Source organism: Eschrichtius robustus, chromosome 15 (genome assembly GCF_028021215.1).
Source record: "Eschrichtius robustus isolate mEscRob2 chromosome 15, mEscRob2.pri, whole genome shotgun sequence".
In the NCBI taxonomy this organism is placed as follows: Eukaryota; Metazoa; Chordata; class Mammalia; order Artiodactyla; family Eschrichtiidae; genus Eschrichtius; species Eschrichtius robustus.
The window spans coordinates 46,229,754-46,253,516 of NC_090838.1; the positions used below are offsets into that span (position 1 = coordinate 46,229,754).

General features: G+C 42.4%; 1 protein-coding gene across 4 annotated transcripts in view; it reads left to right on the forward strand.

The window, feature by feature from the left end:
- Positions 1-23,763, forward strand: part of SPTBN1 (spectrin beta, non-erythrocytic 1) — a 194,882-nt gene that overhangs the window by 54,633 nt on the left and 116,486 nt on the right. The gene's annotated exons all lie outside the window — the stretch shown is intronic.

Genomic DNA, 23,763 nt, shown 5'->3' on the forward strand with positions numbered 1-23,763 from the left:
CTTTGAGTGACCGAGGTTAGTTAGGATCACGTGCAAAGGTTTTGGATCTGAAAAGCAATAGCTTAATCTGATGAGGGCACATTTAATGCTATAACAGGTAAGTCTGCCATTGATAAAGTTAACAGGCACAGATCCCTTACTTCATGATTTCTCACTCCCGTGTTGCTGTTGAATACTTAGGGCACACTTTTACCAGGGCCCTAGATGGGGTGGGAGTGTTTTATCTTGGAATTGCCCTGAAAAATCAGGAAGGGGTTCAGTCACAATGAAAACTCAGCAGTATTGAGTATGTGTAAACCAAGGGGCCAATGTGGAGCTTATTCAAAAGCTTGCCTCTGTACTTTGAGACTCCAAATAAAATGATTTCCAAGTGAGAAAAGTGGGTTTATGTATTTTTTCCCAATATCTTTAATTATGACAGGTAAACAAAAGTCATGACTTAAACAAGTAAGTTTCCTGTTAATTGTGAAGATAGCTGACTTTTTTGTTACCTTTACAGTGTAATCTGTTTATGAGGCATGTATCATTTGGAGTTCTCTTGATTGTAAGTAAAAGGAAACCTAACCCAAAGTGGTTTCAATGACAAAGAGACATGACAGAGAGTAGTAGACAAATTCAACATTTAAGCCATACTTGCTCCTGGGCTTAGATGGTATGACCAGGATCCAGTTTCTTTCCACTTTTTGGCTTTCCTTGCTGGTGTGGACTCCATTCTCAGGTAGGCTCTTGGGTCCCTGGAGTCCCAGGATGGCTGCCCCGGGTCCCAAATCTGTTTGTAAGGACATCCAGTAGAAAAGAGCACCTCTGCTTGCCCAGTACTGTACTTCCACTATGGCCGTGGGATCAGTCTCACTGGCTTGATTGACTGTGCTTGGGTCACGTGCCTCTCTCAGAACCTCTCTCCACTGGAGTCAGAAGAGGATATGCTGATTGACATCAGCTAATCAGAATGCATCTTGGGGTGCAGGGAATTGCGGGGTTGGGAGTGGCGAGGGGTCAGTCCCACCCAAACAGCTTGGCTAGAAAATTTAGAATATAACAGGAAGGAGGAAGAGGGAAATGGATGTTGAGAATGCAGGCAACTAAGTGCTATGGAAAAATTGTTCAGCTGCCTTAGGATAATTTGTTTTTTGAGTGGTGGTGATTTGTAGGTCTTTCTTGAGCTTGCCTGATTTGAGGGCATAAATGATTAACCAGATAGTCACTCTAGAATTAGAGAGTTATTTTCTAGCTTATTCATTAACATGGCACCGTATGGAAACCATGATCTTGTCTTGTGCTAGTGGATCGATTTGTACTTTAATGTCTTACCTCATTTTTCTTGAGGTTTCATTTGAGCCATTAGACCAGTATGATATTAGTGGCCAGTTATCTTTGATCATGAGTCATTTACTTTCTGGTTCCAGACTACCAGGTACAGTTGACCCTTGAACAACGGGGGTTTGAACTGTGTCTCCACAGTTGGAGGAGATTGGTGCCCCTCACCCCTGTGTTGTTCAAGGGTCAACTGTAGTATCGCCCTTTAAGAATTTTACTCGCAAACTGCAGAGTAGTTCCTTGCTTTGTTCTTTTCTGTAGTTCCAGAGGAGATCCCCAGCTGTCCTTAGGATTAATCAGTTGTCCTTACATTTCCTAAGATGTCTTTCCCTCTGTGTTATCCAGGTCGTTGAACAAATGCTAATAATAGTAAGCATACTTACAGTGTGTCAGGCACTGTTTTAAATGTATTGCATATATTAACAGTTAATCCCATAACAACTATGAGAGAGATTGTTATCTACAATGTATAGATGAGGAAACTGAGGCACAAAGAGATTAAGTAGCTTGCCCAAGGTCACACCGCTGATAAGTGACTGAAGGCAGACTGGCTCCAAAGTGTATACTCTACTATTTTTTTTATATTCAGTAAAATGCAAAATGATTCAAAGCTCACTGGGGTAGAGAATTGATGATGGGTAATGCAAACATGTTAAAAAGATCTTTAGAAGGCTCAGAAATGCATCCTGTGGCTTGAAGAAGCCATGAGTAACCACGAGAAGTTACTGAAAAGAAAACATGCTGCCTCCAGGATAAATAATGTGGAAAAAAAAAAAAAAGAAAATAAAAACAAAAAAAGAATTGCTTTTAGTGAATCCAGAAGCTACCAGGAAAACCACCTGTTCATGGAAGAAATTATCTTGCTTATTATCTGACTTCCCAGTTCTGTGGGACAGAAAAGTCTCTGAGCTCTCTAAGAAGCCTTATAAGCTGATAGTGGGAGTAACAGATCAGACCAGCGCCGTCTAGAACTGTGGTTCTAGAATTTGAGTGGTCTTCAGAATCACAGCACAGATTGTGGGCCCACCGCCAGAGTTTCTGATTCAGTAAGTCCAAGATGGTACTTGATAGTTTACGTTTCTGACAGGTTCCCAGGTGATGCTGATGTGGCTGGTCTGGGGAATCCCATTTTGAGACTGGTGTAGAGTATCGATGGTCATCTGGTCTACTTCCTTGGGTGTCTGAGGCCATTTCACCTAGAAACAAAACAAATGAACAAACAAACCAAAAACAAACTCACAGATACAGAGATCGTATTAGTGGTTACCACAGGGAAAGCGGGGTGGGTATGGGTGAAAGGGGGTCGACTGTATGGTGAATGGATGATAACTAGAATTGTGCTGGTCATCACTTCATAGTGTATACAGATGAGGAATTCTATTGCTGTAAAACCTGAAACTTACATATTAAAGAAACCCTTTAACCTTTTAAAGAAAGGTAAAAGCTAAACATTTTCTTTTTGCAAGTGATGGGTGTTTACGTTTTAGGTTATATTTTGTGGAATCAACACAAAATATAGGGGAAGTAGGAAAAGTAGTCTTTTTAAAAGTGCAACATTTAGCTTGAAAATATTGATAAAGTAATTAAAATTAATATCTTTATATCAACACTCATAAATAGTGAATTTAAAAAATTAGGAGGCTATGTACCAAAATATTCCATGTTTCTTTCTGAGTAACTTTTTTCTTATTTGTATTTGAACTTTTTCCTGAAATAAACGTGAACAATTTTGCAATTAGGAAAAAAAAACAACATGAAAACATCTTAACATCTAAATATCACATTCAAAAGTTTTGATTAATTTTTCTCCCAAAATAATGGCATAGAGAAGTAGTAGGAGAAAGCCTGTGTATGAATGAACATTTAAAAAAATGACAAATTAAAAACAAGATTACTTTGGGAGTTGTCACTTATTAGCGTTTATGGGATAAAATTTTGCAGGAGAGCCTTTCTGCTAAGGTATGGACATGGGAAAAGAAATTGACCTTGAGTTTATGTGGTTATGGGGAATTAAGGACAGCTGAGAAACATAGGAAAATGAGGTGAAAGCACCTAATTGTATCTTTTACATTACATGGATAGAGTAAATAACACTTATTAGTGGCTGTATGTGTAAGCCAGATTTCCTTTAAACATAAGTATTTATTTGAGTGACCAAGAATTTTGGTGGAGCATTTAATCAGCTAAAGCAGTGATGTACTTTAAATGTCCAGATCAGTGCTGTCTGAAAGAAGTATAATACTAGCCACATGTGACTTTAAATGTTCTAAGTAAGATATTTCACTTAATCAGACAATCCAAAAATATTGTATCAACATGTAATCAGTGTAAAAAACTTATTATAAATGAGATATTGTACATTTTTTTTACTAAGTCTTTGAAATCCAGTATATATTTTATTTTCCATGTCTCACATGGTCATTTTTAGTCCCACATGGCCAGTGGCTGCCGGTTTGGACAGTGCATCTCTAGTGCCTTCACGTAGATGTTTTATTGGTGAAAACTTTATAGATCCTGCTGAACAAATGTGGGCTTTAAAAATCCCTATCATGGGGACTTCCCTGGTGGCTCAGTGGTTAAAACTCCGCGCTCCCAATACAGGGAGCCCGGGTTCAATCCCTGGTCAGGAAACTAGATCCCACATGCATGTTGCAACTAAGAGTTTGCATGCCACAGCTAAGGAGCCCACCTGCCGCAACTAAGACCTGGTACAACCAAATAAATATTTAAAAAAAAAAAAAAAATCCCCATCACAAATTTGTTCTCGAGTATAGTTGTGAAGCCATGAGTAGTTGGCCACTTGGCAAAATGTGAATTTAAATTCTGATGAGGAATAACCCATCAATTGAATCATTATTTTTAAAATAATCACTCTTTATATGTGTGTGTGCCTTCCACTTCTAAACTTTTATTAAATGGATGCAAAGTAGCAACAAAGATCCTCCACAACATCCACACTCTGCTGTTTCAGCTGAAAACTTTGGCGTTGTTCTTGAGCTCGAGCACTGTTTTTGGAGGCAGAAGACTCAGTAGCAGACTTGTTTAAACATGCATATTCCAGGGTGTCCACGCTCCCTCCAAAAAACTGAGATTCACTTCAGTGGGAGGGAGCACAGGAATCTGCATTTTTAATGCATACAATACTCTTTGAGAAACACTTTCCTGTGACATGGTCTAAAGTGTTCTCACTTAATATTCAAATCTTATTATCCTTGAGTATTCTCACCAAAGTGAAAATCAACTTTTCATCTTTCCTTTAAAATATTAGTCTGCCCTTTCCCCCCAGTAAGTAGGTCACAGTTATGTTTTGATATCTCAGCACCTAAGAAGGCTTAATGTTCTGCCTGAACTGAGTAGAGAGCTGTCTCGTGGCAAGAGGAACACATTCTTGCTGTAATCCCTGCCCTCATTATAGCCCCTGTCTGGGGCATCTTCCTGCAGGAGGTGATGGAGGTTCCCCCGCCTAACCCCAGCCCCTAGAGTTGTTTGGGCCTTTTAATTTGTAGTCTCCAGGAGGGCAGAACATTTCTTGGGGGCCTAAATTAGCTCTCTAGTGCTAATTAAAATTAGTGGGGACTTTTCAAAAGTTATAGATAAAAAAATTCAGGCACAGGGTTTTCTCAGGAGGAAAAGACTTGGACTCCATACACTGAGAATCAAAGCAGAACTTGCCATCTACTTTCTGCCAGTTGACTGCAAATTTCAAGCTGTCATTAAGGTTATATGCTTAAATTATTTACTTAATCCCCAGATAGATAGACCTGTGCATATATGGTGGAAACTTATTTTAAAACTGTAAAAGATTTTTTAGTTTACCTTTTTTGAGAGATGTCTTATTGTCTTTTCTACCTATAATCGTGAATTTTTAATTAGGTGGTTTAGATATTGGCTTCATATTTTTTAAGATCCCCTGTGCTACGGTGGTTTTACTTAGAAACGTCCCAGAATACGACTGTTAATTCACAGTCATTCCCCGCTGCCAAGACTGAATACACAAACAAACAAATATATGTAAAATATTTTACTTCCTTCTAGTGGAAGTATGGTGCCAGCTTGCTATTGAATATGCAAAGAGATCTATAAAACATGGTCTGGAATGATCTAATTAGGAAGATAAAACCTATTTACATGAAATGTGAACTAAACTTGTATGCAAGTGCCAAGAAAGTAGTGCAGGCAATTAGTGCTGTAGTAATTTAGAGGGAAGGATTGATCGCAAGAGGGAAAAAAAAAAGGCACTTTAAGAGGATGGGTCAAGTAATGTAAAGAACATAGGAACTTGGAGAGAGAGAGAGAGAGTGGAGCCTGAACCTTGGCGTGGCTGCTTCCGTTTCCACTGCAGCAAAACAGAAGAGGCCTTTCACTAAAACAGAAAGTGCTTTTGGCTTCTCAAGATGATACACCACCTTGAGCTTGGATTCGTTCCTTGAAAATTAAGCTAGAGCTTTTCTTATTTGCATACTCATCACCCTGTTCAGATGGAACACTTTTATGCCCCAAGGGAAAGGCTTCTTGCATGATGGAGTGGATTTTTATAGTTAGGATTAACAGATTTAATAGCTACCCCATCTTTTTCCCCATCTACTCTTGAGGCTGTTTGCCTAAATTATGCATTGTTTGGGATTATTTGTGAGAGCGGCATGGTCCTTAGTGCCACTAAATACACCACCCATTACTTGTGAAATCTGAATCTGAAAGAGCATTTCATATCAAAGAGGTTCATGCAGGCTAGTGAAGAGAAGGTCTGTTTAGGTCATTAGAAGTAGTCCTGGATTATACCCTCAATTTATTTTCTGTATACATAAGGCTTCAGTAGTTTCCTGACTGTAGGACTGCAGGAATCTTTTCTTTCTTTTTTGGGTAGAGGTTCCTCAGATTTCCCTCCCCTCTCTTTCTCCTTACTGCTGTAGATGACACCCTCCTGACTTTTGAAATCAGCTTGGATTTCCGCTCCTGTGCCTTATATTCTTCAGATTTTCTTCTCATCTCAGCAATGGCTGAAACTCCATAGCAGCTGAGATGAATGATCCTGGCTGGGAGAAACAGCCTACTATTCCTCTCCTTCATCAAACGTCTTAACCACACACCATTCCTCTTCCTAACGCAGCCCCCATTCCTGCCCTTCAGTCTCTTTCAAGTTTCATTCCTTAGGTCAGAGAACTTCTCAATCCTCATCCCCTTACTCATCTCTTACTGCACCTTAGCCTTTGTCTTAATTTCTCACCCCACCAGAATATTTTCCTTAAGTCAGTCCCTTACTTTTGAGGAACTCCAATCACCATTTCTAGGGGAAAATCCCATCTATTTTATGCTTGATTTGTGATTGAACTTAGGGAATGTGACCTGTCTTTTGTTGGAGACTGCCTAGGTAAGCAAAAGAGGAAAAATTCATGATTTTTCTCCTCTCTTCTACTTTTCCTGGCTCTCTCTGCATATGTGCACCCTCCACCCACCGCCATCTGTCTGTATTTTAAATATCAGCTTTATTGAGATATTATTTGCATACCATAAATTTTCCCCTAAGAAGTGTACAATTCAGTGATTTTTAATATACTCACAGAGTTGTGCGACTATCACCACTAATCCCAGAACATTTTTATCACCCCCCAAAGAAGTCGCATACACATTAGCAGTCGCTTCCCATTTTCACTCCTCCCCAGCTCCAGGCAGCCACTAATCTAGTTACTGACTATGGATTTGTCTTTTCTGGACGTTTTATCTAAATGGAATCATACAACATGTGGCCGTTTGTGACTGGTTTCTTTTACTTCACAAAACATTTTCAAGGTTCATCCACGTTGTATAGCATGTTATCAGTACCTCTCTGATTTGTCCCTCTGTTCTCTTATGTAAGTAATAGCGGTAGATTAGTGAGGAAGAACAGAAAAAATTCTATGAAAGTTACTGACAGCATAATACTGTGATTTTAGTTGGCAGTTGCCTGGGAGTAGATGGCAAATACCTCGTAGGCATCTGAAAGTACTGTAGAGTTAAGTACTTCTTCATTTACCTGGATGTGGTCATCAGATAAGCCTCCTGGTGGGTGTTTGGTGATCTCACATGGTCATCTTTGTTCCATCTGTTAAATTCACTTATACCGTTTAACTCTTTTGCCAGTTTTCTATCAAAGTGGACCTGTGAGCAGGTAAAGAAGAAAATATAAGAAGGTAAAAAGAAAATACATCATTTACATACAGGGCATTTATAAAGTCCTGTCTACTTTAAAAACACGTCCCACAATGAGAGCAAGCTAAAAATGTCATGAAGTAGGTTTTATATTAACAATGGCAATTCGGATAGCTAAGGTTTTTATTTAACCACCATCTGCGGCAGTACCATTCAATTTAATTTTCTAATTTGTAGAGAAAATTGATGCTGGATATATGTTAAATAGTTTCTTAAATTATGTTTTGATGTTTGACACCAAGTTGATTAAAGAAGATGGCTTTGATGATTAAACTGCGTATTCGTCGGTAGTTTTGACACGATCACATAAATAGTAACCCAGTGGGAGGGTTCTGGGTAAGAAGGTAACAAGGTGGTGTGTGTCTGCTGATTGGCTTCTCTGGAAAGAATTCTGCATTCACAATTATTTGGGGTTAGTTCTTTCTGGTTTTCAGGAACAGGGATTCACTTGAGTGTCTGAATAAAAAAAAGATAGTGTGTGGTGGAGTGGGGGTTGGGAGGTTACTGCAAAGTTTCAGGTGCACGAGCCCCAGAAATCCATTAGTGACTGAGGCTGCTGTAGGGCTGGAGGTGATCTTCTTCTTTCAGATGGGGCGGGTACCTCATGGATGGGAGCCCCCTGCATAGTGCTGGTATCTGCTCATCATAACTCAGCTCACCGATGGCTTTGGTATGTTGTGGTTCCAACTCTACCTCCTGCTAATCTTTCTCTTTTGACGTCATTGCTAAACGACTCAATATCCTGGCCTTCTCTGGTTCAGATCTCTATGAGGTTGAATATGGAGTTGGGGCTCTGATTGGCCCGGATAATATTTTTATACCAGGTCATGACCAACTGGTTACTTACAAATGATTACCTTTAAAAGAGTTACCCAGAACATTGGTGAAGAGCAGGAAGTCATATGTATAAAACATACTAGCTGCATTCATCCACGGATTAGAGGGGATTTGGCTGGCAGTCGGAGGCTATGGTTGGCATTTCTAATGCAGAATTGTGGTGTGGTGGGGGAAGGTATTTTATATTAGGACTTTCGGGGAAAGATATTGGTATATCTTGTGTGATCAAGGGAAGAGCTAAGCAGCCAGTCTGAGGGAAAGGCAAAGTGCAGACAGGCCCCGGAACAACAGAAATTAAGGCTTTCCATCTCTCAATCTCTTGATTTTAGCTTCTGTCTCTGCCCCTGCAGGTGGTCTTCCAGGTAGCAGGAGGTGTGGTTGCCATGTGCCCCTGGACTTTGCTATCCACCACTTGCCCCATTTTTCTAGTTCCAGTTGGAAACGTTGGGGCTGTTTGCTAAGGAGGATGTAATTTACGAGGCTTTGGTCACAGGGTGACTCCTGAACCGGTGCACTGTGGTGTAGGGTGTAGAGGGATGTAAGAACACGGTAGCTCTCCCTGGAACCACATGGAGGTCCTCCTGAAAAAGGGAGTGGGTGCTGGGCAGATGGCAGTATATAATAGTAAATGTTCACGGCATGTTTTCAGATAGATTGATGTCCTTGATTCAGAGGGAACACTATTTTATTAAAATGGCAAGATGATCTTCACCGCTGACGAATAGCTTCCTTAAAACAAAGCAACCAATAACCTTACAGCTTCCTTTAAGACCTTTGAAAACGTAAACAAAGAGAAATGAACATTAGCGTGTCAGTCTTTAGAATAAGCTGTTCAGTTTGAACCGAAGTTAATTTGTGAATTTGCTTGGTGATTTAGTGACTTGGAAACAGTTTATCCCATTCTTTCTTCTGGGACCTCAAGGACCAGCACATTCTTAGAGTATGACAGGTGCCCAGTAATAGAGTGTCATTCCAGATTTTTTAGCAGTACAGTGATGTAAGTACAGTATTAGCATGTTCCTTACCGACATGTAATCTGTTTCGGGAAAATAGACTGTATGTATAACAGTCAATGCATGCGACAGTATTACACAAAAGTGTTGTGACACTTCCCCAAAACCTGAATCTTGGTCTCTTCATTTTCTGGTTGATAGAGATGTCCATTTTCCACAATTCTTATCTCTTCTAGAGTCTCATTAGGTAATTTTCAAGGGAAGTTTTGATCTCTTTCTTGCAAACCTGTGAATTTTCAGAACCCTAAGGTAGTGACATAATTGGGTGATGGGCACATGTTACTGGGTGAGGCTGATAAAAATTTTGTCACATAGGTTTAAATTTCTGCAGACTCCTTTGATTTCTTGAACATGTATGTGAAATTGCTTTTTTAGCCACATCATTGTGTCTGTAGGCATCGTAAGAAACAGATGGACTGAAGTCAGGGAGATGCTGGGCCATTTGCCAGGCCCCTGGACCCTCCCTGCCTTGCATGTTACCGTTTGGATCACCGTATAAGTCTTCAGCAAACCCAAGCCCTCTTCACTGGCTCCAGCCTGACCCTTATTAATTTTGTGTGTGTGCTCAAGGTGGATGTATCCATACTTTGTCTCTCTGGCTGACTGCTAAACTCCTCAAAGACAGTGACAACGAGTAATGTTTTTTTTCCGGCATTCCTCGCATAAGTCAGAATGCGATTATGTACTTTTACTTGTCAGACTGAAGAACTGATTCATGATCAGAACTACTAAGTATCACTTCATTTGGGGAAAATTTCTCCCTAGTTTCTGTAATACCATTGAAAAATTAGTTTTACGTATTTAAGAATTTTACATTAAAATGTATTATAAAATAACGCCTTGCATTGTATATTGTATGTTACAATGCATGCATTGTTAAAAAAAAAAAAAGAAAGTCCAAACACTACGGAAGTAGACAGTGAATGTTTCCCCTTCCCCAAACCTGTCTCCATCCCTAAAGATAATTCCTTTTAAAAGTTTGATGTGTATCTTTTGGGATATTTTCCATGTAAATTATTATAAACAGTAGCAGGACCAGTTGATTGTTAGAATCTGGAGTTTAGTCTTTTCCCCACCAAAGAGGACTGTCTTAGATTTTCGTTCTTGCAGGAGCCGATCTCCTTACTGCATTGTCACCTGAAGAGAGGCTTTTGGAAGTTTGGGGCATTGTTTGGAAGCTGGTACAAACCATTCTACAGTGGATCAGACATCCTTCCACGATGCTCTCAGGGTGGCACCTGCCTCCTTTTGTGCTGCACATGTCTGCCCCTAGGGTTTTATGCTTTTTGGCCAGAAGAGCTAAAGCTAAAGATTTCTTGATTTGTCTTCTCCTCTTTCATGTCACTGCAGTGTTTCTGGACCTCTTCTCTCGTTGTCTCTTTGCCTTGCATGTTTCTGGGATACTAGAGGTGCTCAATGGGGGGGCATCTCTAAAGAGGCCCTCACTCCTGGGTGGGCCTGCAGTTTGCCTGTGTTCTCCTGTGTGTCGTCATTAGCCTCAAGTGGGTGCCGGCAGTTGGAGTTTGATAATTTAAGGGTTCATCACAAATTTGTAAATGCTGGCCACAGTTTTCCTCCTGGAATACTGTATTGTGACTTTAAGGACATAGGGAATTTGGCGAATATGGTGGCCACACACGACAGAGAAGGAATTGCTATCATTGTAGTATATGGTTCCTAGAATACTTCCATTTTGCTTCAACAGCCAAAGGCCACTCGTCTGTCCCCTAGATTAGGCTCCAAGTGGACTTGAGTGCTGTTATGATGGTTGTTTTCACTGATGTATAATTTAAGCCTTTTAACCGTGGTTAACAACAACAGAAACAATCTAGTAACTTTCTGACTCCATGGGGCTAGCGGCCTGTCATTTATCCAGCTTGGGCCCATGGTCAGTTTTTACCTTTTCTCTAGCCAGGATGTGGGTTTGACAGTTCCATGGATTGATAGTCCTGAAGCTGTGTTATATACTGATGTTGGAAAAATAAGTTTACAGACCACATCTTTTAGCCCTTTGTGTGTCTCTACTGTGAAAATACAAAGTTTTGTACCTGGAACTGGTCATCCTGCAGAGGATCAGTGTGAACCTCTTGCTTTTGCCCTGAGCCCCTAAACGCACCATCCATGGAGCTGTCTCCAAGCATTTGAGGGAAGGCCAGTATTAGTAGGTATTAGTAGGGATGCTTGTAAATAATGGAGAGGTATTTAAGACTGCCTTGAGAATTATGGGATGGAGAGGAGGCAAGGCTGCAGAAGGCACTTGATACTAATTTGAAACCCAAAACCCCTGACACTGAATTAACAGGTGTGCTTGTGCTTTCTTTGTGCATTTAATCAGCTGTAATCTTCAGGTGTGCCCACATGTAGGTTGTTGTTTTGTTTTGTTTTTTTTTTAACTCCCTCACATTCAGGGAGCCATTTTAATTGACACACCCAACACCGTTATTATCTGAACTGAATTTTATCATGAATGATGAAGTTTCTATGTTTTTTAAACTGAATGGAGGACTTTAGAGTAATCACATTGATCTAATCTATAACTGACTTAAGATTTTGAAGGAAAAAAATTTGAGCAAAATATCAGTAAGAAATAGTTTACACGGCAATCTAGTACACACATAAACTTATGTCCAGATCTTCGTTGACTTACAATAAGGTTATGTCCTGATAAACCCATCAGCAAGTTGAAAATGTCATAAGTCCAAAAAAATGCATTTAATACACCTAACCTACTGAACACCATAGCTTAGCCTTGCCTACCTTAAACGTGCTCAGAACACTTACATTAGCCTGACTCTAACAAAGCGTATTGTATAATAAAGTGTTGTCTATCTCATGTAATGTATTGTTTGTGCTGTACTAAAAGTGAAAATGAGAATGGTTCTAAGTGTATTGGTCATTTACCCCTGTGACCGCCTGGTTGACTAGAGCTGCTGCCCAGCATCACGAGACAGTATCATACAGCATATTGCTAGCCCAGGAAAAGATCAAAATTCACAATTCAAAGTATGGTTTCTACTGAACGTGTACTGCTTTTGCAAAATCGAGTTGAACCATCGTAAGGAACTGTCTGTGGGGGTGTGTGTGTGTGTGTGTGTGTGTGTGTGTGTGTGTGTGTGCACCCACATTTCAATTTCACAAAGTAGTGTTTACGTGTATTTCATGAGATGCTGTGATATTTTTCATTCTATTTTTTTTAAATGCTAGTATTGATCCGCTAATTAGAGTTTATAACCAACAGTGTTGGAAAACCCTGTGATAACAAGTCCATTTGAAAGAACATCTAAGTGGTCTCTCTGTTTTTAAGCTTTATGAATCATGGTTATTAGAGTGATTATTTGATGTTTTTGTTTCATTCATTTATTAGTGAATGAATGAATAAATGAAATCTTTATTGAGCACCTACTATGTACCAGGCACTGTGATTAACATTAGAAATGCAGTTGACCCTTGAACAATGTGGGGGTTAGTGATGCAGACCCTCTGTGTCAGTGAGAAATCCGAGCACTGTGTAACTTTACAGTTAGCCCTCTGTATCATGGTTCCTCTGTATGTGTGGTTTTGCATCTGCTGGATTCAACCAACCGTGGATCATGTAACACTGTAGTGTAGTATCTACTGTTGAAAAAAATACACATAGAAGTGGACCTGCACAGTTCAAACCCACGTTGTTCAAGGGTCAACTGTATAGAGATAGGTTATGAAGTGAAAACAAGCTTGTGGCCAGAAGAAAAGATTTTCAGTTCTTTCAGAGGAGAGGCAATGTCAGTAGATGGAAGGGAGCTACAGGCTGAACAGGTGGTGCCCAGAATGGCACGACCGTGCCCGGCTGTCTTGGGGAGCCACGCAGAAGTGCAGAAGGAGCTAGAGGGAGAACCCTAGAAGTGCACGAGGAGGGCCTCGAATGCCACGCCAAGGAGTTGTCTTTATCCTTAAATTTAGCCTGTGGGTTTCAACATTGAGTTTGGGATAACTGTTATTTTTAAGTAGAATTGTATTTGCTACCTCAATATGTAAAATGGCAAACTTGGAGCCACTCTGGATGAAACAGAGTGGCCTCACCTGGATTTCTACCCCCAGGGGTCCTGAGCCTGAGAACCATTGGTAGGATGGCACTTGGGTCTCAGCAGGAGCCCTCTGGGGACACCATGGAGGAAGGCCTAGGAGAAAAGCTAGATAGAGGGAAGCCATTTGGGGAGACTGTCCTGTTTGTCTGGAGGAGATGAGTAGGAGGCCCTGAAACTGGGGCGGTCGCCAAGGGTTTGAGAGAGCAAGGACTTAAACTGTTAATCAGAATCCCTAGGACTTGCTCCCCAGTGGGCTGTGGAGGGAATGGGAAAGGAAGGTGGGAGGAGCATGAGTTTGGTTTTGGTTATATGAAACCTCATGCTAAGTTTTTTCTTCTGGGTTCCAGATGCTTGGGGTATCTTGAGAGCTGTATGGGGTATTTTGGTCACAAATATGCAAGGCAGGCCACTGTTCAGTATTTTGTTTTTGCTCTATCACGTGGCCTCTAGTTTTCAGGATTATACCGCGTTTTCCTTAGCTTGCATTTGCCCATATTCTCCCCAGCCTTTGGAAAACACGTGGGCCCCGAGCTCTCTCGTCTGCCTCTCCGCATGCCCATGTGCGGGTCCTCCTAGGACCTGAGCACCTGGCTATTCCTAGGCTTGGATTCAGGCATCCAGGACCATCCGTCACAGGGCTGATGCTGAGAAAGGAAGAGTGGCTTTCAAGGCCTGGGGTCTGAGATTAAATCCCTGCTCTGCTACTTACTAGCTATAAGGTAGTGGGCAAAGTTACTTCTATAGGATGAGAATCATAATATCCTCCCTGTGGGATTGTTGCGAGAACTTTAATGTGGAAGCTGCCTAGCTCAGCGTCTGCACAAGGTAGGCATGCGTGGGAGGTGCTAATTATAACCTTGCACTAGGAAGATAAATCTTCTGAAGAGAGGTCTCCTCTCTCCTCCTGCAAGGAGGCCTTCCATATTAAGAAATGCTACATTAATACACGGTCGGAAGATCAGAAGTCAAGGTGGAAAAGCAAGAACATTCAAAGGACGCCTGTCTGATGGCCTAAAGATAGTGCCGACCTGTGGCTTTGTTTGCTGTGGTGTTTTGAGGGCATTTGTGATTCCAGGCCTTCTTCTGGGGAGTGGGAAAAGCATTGGAAAAGCCTCCTTTTTAATTAAAAAAAAATCCCTAATATGTTCTTTGCATTTGCATCTTCTCTGGCTGCATTTTCCTGTTTTGAGTTTGTACTCAGTGCACATTAAAATAATCGGAACCCTAAACATTCATTGAGAGAATGATTTAGGGGAAAAGTTCCATAAAAACATTTTAAGACTTTTCTTGGAGTGGAGGTTGAGAAATTTATTTTTTTCCCTGCAAATAACCAAGATTGGAGGGAGGGAGCAATGGAGATGGGATTGGGAGCCCTGTGTTGCTTGGAGGGGGCGGGGGGAGCTCAGCATAGAACATCCAAGTCAGGTAGGCCGGCCCTTGCTGGGAGAGGGTTGATCCTTTATGGGGGTGATTAGGTTTGGTGCTCTTTCCTTCTTGTTGAGACAGCTGTAGTTTGGCATCAGGGGATAATAAAAAAGAAATATTGCTAGATTTTCAGGGGGATTATTTGTAATGCTTAAAATTTGTGTATCACTTTCATCTTGGGGAAGATTATAAAAATATTACTTAAATATTAAGAGCAGTCTTCAGTAGGGGGCATTAGCCCCCATTTCACAGATTTCAGTCGGAGATTTTCTGCATTAGGTTGTTATTTGCCCCAGCCTTCCTACTTTAGTAGTAATATAAATCAGAGGCCCCTGCGTTCCAGGGCAGTAATTGAAAGCCTCTGATGCCTATCTTTGACCTATCTAACTCTCTTGTAAATTGCCCTCCTTCGCATAAGTATTTGTAGGTATCTGAATGCCTTTTAATTCATGAAAAAAAAAATCTTGTACCTCTTCCTACAGTTACTCCATATCAGAGAATTATGAGTAAGACTCTGAGATACCTTGCATAAACTTAGAAGATTAGAACTGCTGGAGGAACAGAAATTAGAGCAAAGTTTTTAGAGTTTTTTTTTTTTTTTTTAAGTAATGAATACTCATTTGTGACATCAGTGGTGATTGAGCTTATTTTAAAAGCTTTCCCGATAGAGCCAAACATTACCTATGTTTAACAGGAAAGCTGAATCAAGAATCAGATATTTTACAGAGTTCTTTCTTCTGATTGTCACGCGCAAGAGAAATGTGACCAGTTTAAAAAGGGAGGCCTACGTGACTTACTTTTAACAAAGGTCAAACATTTATCTGTGTTAAATAGTATACTAAAAAGATATGGTGGTATGAATTACCTTATAAGGTATGGAGGTATAAAATATATCCTAGATATGACTGTTCGTAGGTTGTAGAAACAACTTGAAAAACATTTTTAGAAAAGGGGTATGTTTATATTTAAGGAAGGATGAAATTAAATAAGTGAAGGTATCCTGGCATACCTGGGCACTTTATTTAACGTGCCTACTGTTCCATTGCTCTTCTACTGTTAGAGGAGAGCCAGGCATTAAAGATGGGCATTATATTCCAGGGAAAACTTTTTTTAGGTCCCAAAGCTTTTTACGGCATTGACAAAAGGGCTTCAACTGGGAGGCTGTTGTCCGTATTGTTTCTGCAGCCAGGAGATGGAGGTGCTGCTGGGCTTGGCTGGTTGAGACTTGAGAGAAATGGTGCAGCCTCTCTCAGCTTCACTTTAATTTGAAAAACGAGGGATGGGCTGGTTAGGTATTCCAAGGTCCCGTAGGCCTCCAGGAGCGTGTGTGGGCTCCTGAGGAGTTAGCAGGCTGCCTTCCCGTGGTTGCCAAGGTGAGTTTTTGGCCTCTTTTCCCAGTGGTTTCTGTGTACACAGTGAGATGCAAACTGTGTACAGGGATGATAGCAAACTTTGTCCTTCTCCAGGAAATGATAAATGCCATGTGACTCTGACTCAAGTCCTAGTCTCTTGTTAATTTTTTGTAAACTTTTTATGTTTGATGAGTCAGAAATGCAGGCTCTTGTAGAGTGTTAACAAGACTTCTGATTATAATCACTTCAAACTGCAGGCCCGTCTCCTGTGTAATGATTTTTGCCATTCGCCTTTCCGTAATCTTACATAGGCAGGATAGAAGGACACTTTGATCGGTAAGAACTGTGCTCTGTTGCTTCATGAGCCCTTGTTACGCTAAAATTATTAACAGAAAACTATGTATGTGCCCACATTAAGAGGATATCAGCAAGTCTGAATATTTCATGAGAGTTGACGGAGTATCACAGAACCTTAGGAGTACAGAAAACTTCTGTGTTAATATCGGCCAAGGTGATTCTGCGCACATGTGGGCCTGCTCGTGGATGCACACACCACACCCACACCCAAATTGTGTAGATGTGTGCATGCCTGCTTAACTATGATGTGTTGCTACTGACTCTTCCTAAACTACCAAAAACTACTACTGCAAATTTGTGTTTTGGGGATTCAGTCTCAAAGAGGCTGACTGAAAAAATAGTTTTTGAACAATTTCATGAAGGGTGGGTGGACTTGCAGAGATCAGAAGGCCTGACCCTAGGCGTAACTGCAGTACATGGAGGTTACTCTACAGCACTATGTACACAGACATGAGGCTTGGAGGCAATTTGGAGTCAATAAGTACTTTATTGGGACTTTTGTTGTAAAAATGAGAGTTGGCAGGATTCCAATACAGTTTTTTTTTTCTTAAGAGTTGAAGAGAGGACTTGGAGGGATCAGTGTGTTGGTTGATAGCATTTGAGAACGTTTTGTTTGAGTTTGGAGTCATAGACACGTAACATGGCCTTAGATCAGCTTTTCTTCCCATACCCAGTAGTGGATTCCCACAGAGTCAGTACCAAAGCTTTTTAATTTCATTTAACTTTATTTTTAATTGTGGTAAAAAACACATAACATAAATTTTACCATGTTAACCATTTTTAAGTGTACAGTTCAATAGTGTTAACTATATCGACATTGTTATGTAGCAAATCTCTAGAACTTTTTCATCTTGCAAAACTGAAACTCAAAACCCATTAAACAACAACTCCCCAATTCCCCCTCCCCCAGCTCCTGGCAACCTCCATTCTACTTTCTGTTTCCTTGAGTTTCACTAGTAGATACCCCACGTAAGTGGAATCATATGGTACCCGTCATTTTATGACTGGCTTATTTCATAATGTCCTCATAATGACTTAGCAGAATGTCCTCAAGGTTCATCCATCTTGAAGCATGTGACAGGATTTCCTTTTTTAAGGCTGAATAGTATCCCATTGTATGTATGTACCACATTTTCTTTATCCATTCATTCATTTGTAGACATTTGGATTACTTCCACCTCTTGGCTCTTGTGAATAATGCTGCAGTGAACATGTGTGTGCAAATATCTCTTTGAGATTCTGCGTTCAGTTCTTTTGGATAAGCCCAGAATTGGGGTTGCTGGATCATATGTAATTCTGTTTTTAATTCTTTGAGAAACCATCATACTGTTCTTCACAGCAGCTTCACCATTTTACATTCCCACCAACGCTGCACAAGGGTTCCAATTTCTCCCCATCCTTTACTGAAACTTTTATTGTTATTAAGATAAGATGTAGTGGAAAAAAGATACCATCATGGTCACAATTCGTGGTATTCCTGGTGGATGGTAATTTAAAAGGGTGATAGAAATGGTAATAAAAAGGTGAGTGGAGAGGTGGTTAGAGGTGAGCATGGCAAGTTTTAGAAAAGAGCTTAGTCTGTCTCTTCTCTCACTTCATTCTTTACCTGTCGTTAAAGTGCTAGTTATAATGAATAGATTCATTCATCAGATGTGTTTTAAAAAATGCCTCCTGAGTAAACTATTCCCTCTGAACATCATAAGAATAACAGAGGACTTCTCTGGTGGCACAGTGGTTAAGAATCCGTCTGCCAATGCAGGAGACACAGGTTCGATCCCTAGTCTGGGGAAGATCCCACATGCCGCGGAGCAACTAAGCCCGTGCGCCATAACTACTGAGCCTGCGCTCTAGAGCCCGTGAGCCACAACTATTGAGCCTGTGCGCTGCAACTACTGAGCCCGCGTGCTGCAACTACTGAAGCCCACACACCTAGAGCCCGTGCTCTGCAACAAGTGAAGCCACTGCAATGAGAAGCCCGTGCACCGCAACGAAGAGTGGCTCCCGCTCGCTGCATCTAGAGAAAGCCCGTGCACAGCAACAAAGACCCAACGCAGCCAAAAAAAAAAAAAAAAAAAAAGAATAATAGAGAAAAATCCAGTGAAGAAAACCAAGAGAAAGGGGGTCTTTGAACAACAGACCTTGGGATTCAGTTTGTTTGGGGCTGACTGTGTGTTTGGGTCTCTGCTGGCCTGGGAGGGTGAGATCAAAGGGGCCAGTACCGCAGTCTGGGGCCTCCTTGTCTCTCAGCTGGTACAAGTTGGATGTCAGAGAACACACGGAAAGATATGGGTCATCTGCCACTTAGTACAAGCCTGTCGGCTCCAACTTGGTGTTGGATCCTGGAAGGGAGGCGGGAGAGGGGATGAGGATGCCCTTTCTCTGATTTCAAGCCCTGGGCCCGCTTCACTGACTGAAAGGCTCAAGAAATGCATGCCACTGCCTTTGTCCTCAGCCCCTGATACCTTCACGTTTTCCTGGGAAATGAAAGAGGCAGCAGGAACTCAGAAGGCCTGCTTTCTGATTGCTGGTGTGCAGTAACTGACTCTGTGTCTGTGGGCATGCTGCTCTATGCTTCATTTTCCTTCTCTGTAAATGAGATGGTTGGCTCAGGTGGGTGAATTTTGAAAAGGACCTTCTTGACACCTGTTCAGAGTTCTAGCTCTCATCTCCTTGTGAGGGATTAAGGTATGGATGGGGGGGGGGTGTTACATAAGGTGGAACAGGCCCTGCGGTTTACCATATGGTGTCAGGTATCTCACAGAGCCCTTGCTCTGTTCAGGCTTCTGTTCAGTGTGCAGGCTTCTGAAATGCCTAAGTTGCTTTTGAACAGTTGTTTCTTAGAGGATACTGGGCTAGGTGTGGAGTGAAGGTTATGTAAGACTTGCCTCTGCCCTAAAACAGATCATGATGTATTTCCAAGAGCGTTATATCCAGAGAACCCTGGAGATTTTCTATTTTATATCTCTTCATTTTTAGGGAGAGCATTGTGAGAAGCCAAGGGCCGGGCTCTGGGTCAGCAAGGCCAGTCAGTGTCAGAAGTTGAGACTGGAGTCCACTTTTCACTTGAGTCTGTAACGGGTGCATTCTCCATTATTTTAATTAGGTAGATAAGACTGGTGCCCAAGAAGAGATAAGCAATACTCTAAGGCAGCACACAAAAGGTGCCAGACAATGCAGGGCTGACAGTATGGGTATAGGGTTTCTGAAAAGGAGCAATCATTCCAGCTGGGATAATCTGGGAAGCCTTCCTTGAGGAGGGAAGTTTTGAGTTGGGCTTGAAGGATGGGTGGACTTTAGACGGAGAGGGAGAGGAGAGGGGAGCGCCAGGACAGGAGCAGAGGCGTGGAGATGAGAAAGCCCGAGGCAGGCTGGGGCAGAGAGACAGGAAGGAGGAGGGGACGAGGACTGACATTTATTGAGCATCTGTCTGGCGGCAGGCACAGTGTCTGGCCCTTCACCTGTGTCATCTCAGCATGCTGAGTGGGGGAATGACATCCTCACCAAGCGCTCATTTGAGGACGTCACTTTCTCCCCTCCCCATCCGTACTTGGGACCTGTCCTCCTTAGAGTAAAAGTCAGTTACACTTTGATCTGGTGGGAAAGTACCTGGTTTCAAATGTGGAGAAAAAGAAAACAGGGAAGGATTGTCAGGTTCTGTAAAGAAGGTCTCTGAGGCGGTTGATAGTATTTCATTCTTCTACTGTAAGCCTGGAGCCTGCCTCCCAGTTAATGGCAGCTGGCGGGCCTTGGCGCTCCTGAGTGACTGGGCTGACCATGAATTATTCAGGGCCTGTACCCAACGAGTGGCTGCCTGGCCAAGCCCTGTGGGAAGGAGGCTGTGCTATGTCATTGAGGGACCAGCAGAGGCTCAGGTGCAGAGGATGAAGAAATGACGGCACCCTTAAAATATTTCACGCTTTAACATGCCAGGGCTGCATGCACTGTTCCATGGCCCTGCAGCTGGGTAATCGGGGCCTGTTTTTCAGAGTGAGAAATCACGTCCCCCACGCCCAATTAATAAGTGCAGTAACCTACACACTCGTGTTAGCATGGCACATGTTGTCAGGGATTTGGTGAGAAGCCACATTAAAAGTGCAGATAGGATGGTATGGCAACAAGAGAGCATTCGGGTGGAAGGAACCCCACTCTGCTCTGTTCTTTTCTCAGCCAAGGAGAAGAATGCTGTTGTTGATCCATTCAGAGTGGTACTCACACCAACTCTCACCAACCTCACTTGTCATGCATTACCACATCTTTGCATTTGTGTGTACATGCCTGTGTGCGTTTGTGTGTCCTGTTTCCTCCTCTGGGCTGAAGGTGCCTGCAGAGAAGAAATCACTTCTTAATGACGCTGTGGGTCCCTCCGATGGCCTGAGCTGAGAACACGGTAGGGCTGAGAACTTGTTGGATGGGTTGGCTTTTGCTCTGTGCAAACCAGGAGCGGCGGGGCCTGTGTCTTGATGATGAGGTTTGTATCTCCTCACTCCCTTCCTTTTCTTCCTTTCCTCTCCAGGTGCCTGTTCAACCTGCTCTTTTCACCCTATCTCATTACAGCCAGTCTGTGTTAAGCTCCTGGAAAAGATAACCTGGGTGTGGATACCTGTGGGCAGGGTCCAAAGGCCTATTTTCACAAAGAATAGATTTGTATTTCCTCTTTTCCCATTTCTTTCCCAACAGCCGGTAGCTGTTGCTACCAGGAAACAGCGTCTTGTCACTGTTCCATCTGCCCCTTTGTAAAACGCTGGCCCGATGGCTCTGAATACCTGTGTGTGTCAGCCTTTTCCCTCCAAGTTGGAGGTGGGGAGCAGAATCAAAAATCCTGGGCAAGAGCAGACCTGGCCCCAACTGCATTCCTCAGATGTTCTTTCCTGTGAACCATTCTACCTGCGTGGAGGAGCCGAGTCTTGGCTCTGGCTGGTGTTACATATTCACAGGCATAGCAACACCTGTTTGCCAAAGGTGGGGCCTCTGGACTGGAGCATTTCTTTTGCCGGGGAAGCTTTGCATGTGCAGATAACAGATGAGATAAGAATGCAGGATAAGGTTTGGCTGGGGTAGAAGATTCAATAAACTGCATTCCTTCCTTGCCCCGGGACCTTGGGTGCTTGTTACTGAGTGTAACTTGCCATTTTTTCTCCTTCTCAGCAGAGATGTCAGTGCTTTGTATTCAGTTCTGCTGTGACCAGTGGAACAAGAAACAGGAAAAGGATATGAATAAAAATTAGATTTGCCCTGGTATTTCAGCCATAAAACTATATGATTTTGTGGGAGGGGTGAGTGTGAGTGTGTGTGTGTGTGTGTGTGTGTGTAAAGAGGGAGAGAGATCCATCTGTCCATCCATCCATCCGTATCCTCCAAGGCACAGAGATAGCAATTGTTGTGGATGGAAATACCTTTAGCCTCCCCTTTAATCTTTGTTCTACTTACTCTGAGTCCCGAAGTATCAAATCTGATAGCCCCACCTCAAACAAACATTGGCCTTGCTAAAAACATAGGCCTTTTATAACTTGTTTCATAGTGAGTATTGTGTTCTTGCTATCTCTGAGATATTGCTACTTTTATGACTATAAAATACGATTTTGAATATGCCTTTCCCAGTGCATAATGGGGTGAGTTAAAGAGAGGGAATGGGGTTTGTGAGTACTTCCCGGGTGGAGGACTGGTCCTGCTATTCCGAACTGTCCTTGTCCCAAAATCCAAAGGGGTTCCCAGCCTGAGGACAGTGATTCCGCGTGGAACCTGTCACATCCTCCAGCTGGTAGCCGCCTTGGTGAAGAGGTGGGGCAGAATTAGTTTTTGAGATTTCCTCTATGAGAAGTTTAAAGACTAGTAATCATAGCTGCTGTGATGGTGCTAAGATCTTTCTAAACAGTTAACTCAATTATAGAAAAACTCTTTGAGGTTGGTCGCGTTACTGAGCCAGTTTTTCGGGCTCAGAATCACAAAGTTAGAAAGTGGCAGAGCCAGCTTCCTAGATTCCAAGTCTGTTTTTAACCACCTTTCCTCCTCTAGCTTTGCATTTCCAAACCCTGACCCAAACACTCAGTGGGCAGTGCTCTAGGGGTAAATATGGGGGTGGTCTCAGCCCTGATCTAGGAGTCCTGTGAGTTGTGAGGGGAGGGGAAGTGCTGCTGACTGCTTCCAGCCGCCCAGGCTGTAGGCCCTGAGAACGGAGACATTCTGGAGGGCTTGGCAGGCACGGAAATGCCAGTGTCACAGATGTGCCTGCCAGTGGGACTTGGTGAAAATTGTTCTTTGGGGTGGGAAAAGGAGGTTTCAGATAATTTTTTTGTTTTCTGGTTTTGGCTGGATTTCATGGTTGTGTGCTTGGTTGGTTGGTTGAGTTTTCTGGTAAGTGGGGCCGTTTCCATTGAAAAAGAGATGGGTTCTAAGAGAAGGTGCATCCTGAGGCAGGCTTTGGGGAGTAAGGCCAGCAGTAACTAGGTAGTTATCGGGTGGGCGGCTCTCCAGGCATTAGATAGTAGAAGTAGAAGGAGAATGATCACAGTTAAGGTTCAAGACTGGGGGAGGTGGGCAGGAGGCTCCTGGAGGAGGGAATGGGTGGGCCAGAGAGGTAAGACAGAAGGAAAGTTGGGGAGACGAGACAGAAAGATAAGTTTCAGCTGCAGGGAGCATAAACGGAGCAGTATGGTTTGGAGCCCGCTTGTCTATTTGGCCACATGGTTGGAAGAGGATTATTTTAGTAGTAGTATTTTGGTTTCCTATAAAGAAAGGCTCAGGAGAAATTGGCTGTGGTCGTCCAACTGTCAAGGGATTTGACCGCGATGCACACGAAAGGCAGATGTGGAAACAGCAGTAGAAAGCGGCAGAGAATTTGGCAAGATAGTTTGTATGTGAAACCTTGTTGTTTCACTCCCTGTTCCTACCACTTCTTTCCCAGCTCTTTGGGTTGGCTTTTTAAGTCCTTGAATGTGTACAAATCCCATCACATCTTAGCATTTTGGCCATCCTCTCCCAGACATTTCAATCTTGATGATGTTTAGATGTTCAGGAAATGAACACCCCACGGTTTACCCTTTCAAGCTTGCTGTAATGCAGGAAAAGCAATATTTTTTTTTTTTTTCTTTTGACCTCCCAGACTACATAAAGCCTCTTGGAACAAACAGAGGTTTAATCTCACTCCCTTAGTGTTCCCCTTCACGCGCTACATGCTAAATCATACAGAATCTTAGTTATAGGTCCACCAAGTAT